General features: G+C 34.0%; 1 non-coding gene and 1 pseudogene across 1 annotated transcript; one reads left to right on the plus strand and one right to left on the minus strand.

The window, feature by feature from the left end:
* Window positions 1–1758: 1758 nt before the first annotated feature.
* Window positions 1759–2700, minus strand: LOC119505160 (annotated as a pseudogene).
* Window positions 2701–5991: 3291 nt separating this feature from the next.
* Window positions 5992–6095, plus strand: LOC119505849. Its single transcript, XR_005210884.1, has one exon. It is a non-coding gene; the product is annotated as a U6 spliceosomal RNA (small nuclear RNA).
* Window positions 6096–6674: the final 579 nt, after the last annotated feature.

Below are 6674 nucleotides of genomic sequence, written 5' to 3' on the forward strand. Positions count from 1 at the left end.
ATCAAAATTGCTTATGAGTGTGGTCTCTTTTTGGGCACAGTTCCCTTCTGTCCGTGGACCTGTGAAATCAAGAAAGCAAGTTTTATGCTTCCAATGTATAATGAAGGCACAGGTAGAGGAAAAATATTCCCATCCTCATAGGGAGAAATTGGAAAGAGTCACAGGTTCCAAACAATTCCAAAACCCATCAAGGTAAATTCCATTAGATTTCAAGGTCTGAGAAACATCAAAGGATTGATGAATGTAATTTCAGCCTTATGGAAAGGCAGCCCTACCCCTTGCAAGTGCTTGCATAGTGGTCATATGCCCCCAAGCAATAGGGTGAAGTGCTCACTCTTTCCAAGCACTGGGATGGAAACACAGGCCTTACCATCTATGAGCATTGAGGTGACATCACTCTACTTGAAAAATGGGGAACAAGGTCTGAACCCTCCAAATCAGAACAAAAGGTCTGCTTTTCCCAACACAGGGCTGAACATGCACTTTCCATATACATAGGTGGAACCACTTTTCTTGACCTAAAGGAGATCACTTCTGTTCAGGTCTTGGCTTCCATGGCTCTCCCCTGAAGTCCTTCTTTTTTCAATTCATTCCATTTCTGTCCCTTGCAGTCCATGCTGGCAGTATTTCTGCTCATACAAATTTCACAAAAAAATTGGCTTTGCATGAAGTTCACAGAGGCCCAAACCATTAGACAATGAACTGTCCATAGATCTATCCTGCATAACTGAATTTCCAGTCTTGACTTCCACTGAAATGGCTGACTGAAATCATGTTCAGTTAAACCCTCATACCACTTGATGCATACAGAATTTTTTTTACCCAATCTACCATTTCTAAGCTTCTGGTGTTTTCTATTGCAGTTTATTATATTTGTACACTGGAGCTCTCTTATAAAACACATTCAGGATATAGGCAATATGTTTTGCAATGCAAAAACTGCATTCATTCCAAACTAACCTGTATACTCAACTCACACACACACATGCATGCACACATGACAACATGCATGCACATATGCACACTACATGATATTCACTCAAAAATGTTTAGATAATTGACTCAATAGCACCTTCTCAACTCCTTGATTATGTTCATGCTATTCTGCGCTAATAAAATTCTTTCCTCATTGAAATCTGTCCCATAAAATCTTGCCCATTCTTGAAGGTCAATTTCAAATAATATATATCTTATGAAGACATAATTTTAAAGTCAGTAAATGTGTTTAACTTTTCCTTCTGTGACATCTTTTAATAATTCTTTTTATTTCTGCTTTAAACAATAAACTCTTTATTTGATGATCTACAATTGCCACTGGATTTTCTGTTCTTTGAAGGCAAGTATCATGCCTTATTTTTACTGCAATTTATAATTTTATAAGAGACATTTATTGAGTTTTCTGAGAACCTACCATATTGAAAGTACCCTATAGGAAGGGGGAAGAAACTAACACCTATTTAGTTTACACAAGGTGTCCCATATGCCATTTATATTTTATTTTAATCTTCACAGATTGTTTGCAAAATCATGTTATTACAATTGTGTAGATGAAAAACTAAAGATGACAGGGATTAAGTTACTTGATTTTCTCCAGCAAGTAAGAGATTCAAACAAATTTAGCTTACTTAAACCAAAACTATTATCCTTCCCATTGTAAAACATTAACTCTTTATTGACTTCTGAAGATATTTTTAAAAGCAACATTTTTGTACACAATTTATTTACAAGTCAGGAAGAAACTTTACTATAATAACACACTTAAAGAGAAAATACTTTAGTGCCCATTAACTTCATGACAGTTTCCTTGACATCTTTATTCCTGAAACTGTAGATCAGGGGATTCAACATTGGGATCACCACTGTGTAAAACACAGAGGCCACTTTGACTGTGTACCTGGAACTTTTGGAATGTGGTACACAGTAGAGGAAAATTATGGTACCATGGAAGATGGTAATGGCAGTCAGGTGGGAGGCACAGGTGGAGAAGGCTTTGTGACGCCCACAGTTTGAATGCATCTTCAGGATGGTGACAACAATGAACACATAAGAGGTGAGAATTATGAGCAGTGTGCTTACCTCATTAAATGTTGCAACAAGAAAAAGCAACAACTGGTTGAGATAAGTATCAGAACAGGAGAGAGAAATCAGTGAGGAGAGCTCACAGAAGAAGTGATTGATTGTGTTGAAGCCATGAAAATGTAAGGTGAAAGCAGAGCATGTGAGTATCAAGGAACATGCTACTCCCCATGCATATGATCCAAACATCAGCATGGAGCAGAGTTTCTGGGACATGACAACTGTATAGAGCAGAGGGTTGCAGATAGCCACAAATCGGTCATAGGCCATCACAGCTAGTAAAATGGATTCAGTAACCACAAAGGTACAGAAGAAAAAGAATTGTAGTATGCATCCTAAAAATGAAATGGTTCTGTCTTCTACAACTAGGTTCACCAGCATCTTGGGAGCAGTGATGGAGGAATAGCAGAAATCCACAAATGAGAGATGGCTGATGAAAAAGTACATGGGTGTGTGTAGTTTGGGGTTAATTTTGATGATCACAATCATTCCAAGGTTTCCTACAACAGTAACAGTATAGATAGCCAGAAATACTAAGAAGAGAGGGACCTGCAGTTCTCAGTAATCTGAGAAACCCAAGAGGGTGAAGATGGCCCCAGTTATATTTCTTTCTGACAAAAGCATGTTTTCTTTCTGTTAAAATTTGGAAGTCAGCCCTGGAAACAAAAATATTAAGGAGAGTGAGCATATAGGAAATTTGATTAACTATCCTTTGCTGATACCAGATGAGACATACATGACTTCAGAATCTCTTTGTTTATTATCCAAATATGTTGTGTCTAAAATTTTAAAACATAACTAGTCATTTTTAATTTTTCTTCAGAAAAACATTTACAATATTGAATTATTTATATTCTTACCTGTTACTTTTAATATATAAAAATACAGGAAATTTTTGCAAGTTATTTGATGATAATTTTTAATGGAATTATCACATAACACTTTCACATCCCCTTGTAATTTATGAGTTCATAAGAGAAAAGTACAGCATAATGCAATGACTAATTATGCCATCTCTACAATGAGTAATAAAATCAGTGATTCAAAAGTAATTTATCACACGTACACGTGGAACATAAAGAATGGACAGCCTTAACACTTTTCATTTGTGTCTTTACTGTTAACTCCCTCTAAACTCTTAATTAGTTTTCCTAACTGATGTAGCAAATTTTATATGAAAAAGAATTTTATTTAATTTTTTCAGAGAAAATTCTCTTCAAATCAGGGAGTCCTAAACTCCAATTCTTTCTCATTGTTTGAGGAAAAATAAAACATATAATTTTGACTAATTTCCTTACTATGCAGGTAGCAAAACAGAAGCTAGAAGTCTTGACTTTCTCAATGACTTATGCAAACCAATCCCTGAATCAGTGACCAGTATCGTGATCTCCAGACTCCCAGCCATATGTTTACTTCTCTATACCAGGCTCTAGTCCATATTAAATGTTTATATTTGAACACATTTCCTTTGTTAATGATCCCACTGTTTAGTTTTGAACAAACTACAGACTCTAAAACCATGCTAAATATTCCAGTGGCAGTGTGATAAGCCACAGAGATATTCTGGAGAGCAGTATTGAGTTGAAACATACAAGAATGGACTTTAGAGAAATGTTCTCATCCAGAAATATTGTCATAAAGACTATTTGACCTAGTAACTTTTATTTTCCAGGTTTCTCTCTCTTTTCTCTCCTTTCAAGATACCTAAAATACTCATTCTGTCCCTTTATTATATATGGAAGAGAAGGGTGAAAATCTTAAGTTAGCACTGCACTATGAAGACATTTCATGGGTAAAACAACAATAAAAATGGTTTCTTATATTTCTAGAATTGGTGCCCAGCACCTCTGAGATTCTACCATATGAGGAACTCCTTTTTTATAAGTTCTGGTAATGTTATCTCTGGTCTTAATTATCAAATATACCAGCAATAAGATGTCAGATCATATGCAAGACTGAAACCCTTAATAACCCCATGTGTTCCTAAACACACAAGTCTGAAAATGAAAGATAACCTCAAAAGGTAATCTATCACACAGCTGGACATTCTAATTATTACATTTTATTCTTAACACCATATTTCCTTTATCTAAGACATTTAAGAATTAGTTTTTAACCAAAGTATATGCTTTATATACTGGCTCTTTTCTGTATCAGCTGCTTTTATTAAATTTATGATACTATTCATTATATCTTTGCACCAAGGAAATATGTTAGCTAAAATCTTCTTCCCTATAATTTTCTCCTGTTTTAATGTTCACTTTTCTTCCAGGAGCCAGCATTTTTCCCAGGCTTTATAATCTTAATTAAAACTAGTTTCTTTTTCATCTTTTTCACATGGGTGTTCATTTGTTCTCTGATTATTCAATTATATAATTTTCTACCTTGACAACTCCTCCAAAATTAGAGAAGGAAATAAATACACATTTCTAAAACTTTCAGGCATCTTCTATCCCTCCACCCAGATACCTGTTGTTCATGCCACTGTTATTTAGGAGCACAGCTGAGCCAGCACTTCTATAGAAAACTCAGTATAGAAGTGTTCCTTTCATGTTCATATATGAAACTGCTGTAATTACTAAGTGTTTCTCAAAAACTGTCTTACTCTAGTGAGTAAATTCCTCCTCTACTAAAGTTGAGTTCTAGACACTCTATATTGAAATTAATAAGTAAATCTTTAGAATCCTAAAGTGAACCTGCTTGTGGCAAAGGCAGTTTCTCTCTTTTCACTGGAAAGCTTGGTTGGAAGTGATGCCTGTGATCTTATATCTGTAGTCACAACTGTTGGGAAATGAACCCTGGAGACTTTCTATTGCTCTATTCTACAGAGAAAACAAAGTAAACAATTAAAATTAATCACCTTTCCTTGAAGTGATTTTTGTGTACTAGAAAAGTTGGAGTAATATGTAGCAGTATTAGGGACACTAAAAATATGAAATTATTTTATATTTTAAAATCATTTCCCTTAACTCATTATCACTACTATACCCTCCCACAATTATAAAAATATGTGTAATCATAGGATTCATCATTATCAAATACTAACTTTATGTGCCAGGCATAACCCTCTTCCTCCAAACTAGTCACTCAAACTATATTGGAGAATTGTGAAGAGTCAGCTTTCAAGTTATTATGAGTTATTGAGAGTAAATACTTACAATGGTAAACATTAAATTGGAAATATGGACTAGTCTCTTTTAAATCTCTATTGTATTTTATTAGCCTTTCCCCTTCACTTTTCGAGGTATTCTGACATCTTTGCAATTCCTTGACAAAATAGTACCTTCTTCCTTTTGGTCCCTTCAATTGGTGTTTTGTTTGACTGGAATGCTTTCCTTTTAAATTTTTGTTAAATGCTGCTTTTCAATAACACACAGTTCCATGAACCCACTTTCATATTGCAGGGATTATCTTACTACCCAATTTTAGTGTTTAAAATACTTAATAAGCTTCAAACATATTTTATTGCATTTACTGTACGTTGTGTTTCCTTCTGCTAGAATAAGTTTCAGGGAAGTAGGTAATTTGTTTGGCTCATTCATCTATTTCAGGCCCCAAGATGTTAACTATCATGAAGTCAATGTATAAGGAATATTTCCTGAATGATAAATAAGATTTTCCATGAATATGAGAAACTACCAAAACTGTGGGGATTTTGGTTTTAGAGAGGAGATAGTTCAAAGAACAAGGAACAATCAGGCTTGTTTTAGAAGTGGTGATTACTAAAACTGGGCAGTCAAAACAAAATGTTCCTTCTGCTGGATTTCTTATCTCTAGTCAGGTCTACAAAATACAAATACTGAATTTCCAAAATCAAATACAGCCTGATGAGATTATTTTCAAATGGAGACCAGTATCTCAAATTTTCTCCTTTAGCAAAAGTTTGGCAAAAAGTAGCCTTACCAAAGTTTTATTGTACTGGATTCAGCAGCACATATACTAAAATTGGAATGAAACAGATAATTAGCATGGCCTAAGCACAGGATGACACAAATATTCATGTGATATTTCATAATTTTATCTTAGGTTATATATATGTCACTAGAATAAAAATTTTTTAAAAATCCTATTGTACAAATGAAAGTTTTATTGAGTCTGTTTATTCAACAAATATTTTGCATACCCATCATATGCAAAGACATGAAAGTAATTAATTTCATTATTTAAATTAATTAATTTGAGATTTTATTCATGCAATTAAATTAATTAATGAGATTAAACATTAATTCAGAAATGAATCACATTCAAACTTTTCTCTCAAAAGAGATATAATCTCTTTTTAGTAATGATGAGCCCCACTGAACATAGACTGTTTGAAGAGTATGTAAGCATTAATCATTATTTAAAAAGTCACTCTTTTGTGTGCTTTGTTTTCTGGTGTGGGAACCAAGGAAAGCAGGTTGAGTCCATAGTGAGGTTATGTATGTATTCATTTTTTTATTTATCGAGTAATTAACCAAATATTTGCTATAGGTTTACAATGAGCCAGCTACTATCTTAGGTATTGGGGGACAAGAGAGGTAAGGATCCTCCCTTTATCAATGATATTTAATGGAGAAAATAAAAAATACACAAATCAGATATGTAATTATTTTTCC

Source organism: Choloepus didactylus, chromosome 10, assembly GCF_015220235.1.
Source record: "Choloepus didactylus isolate mChoDid1 chromosome 10, mChoDid1.pri, whole genome shotgun sequence".
Taxonomy (NCBI): domain Eukaryota; kingdom Metazoa; phylum Chordata; class Mammalia; order Pilosa; family Megalonychidae; genus Choloepus; species Choloepus didactylus.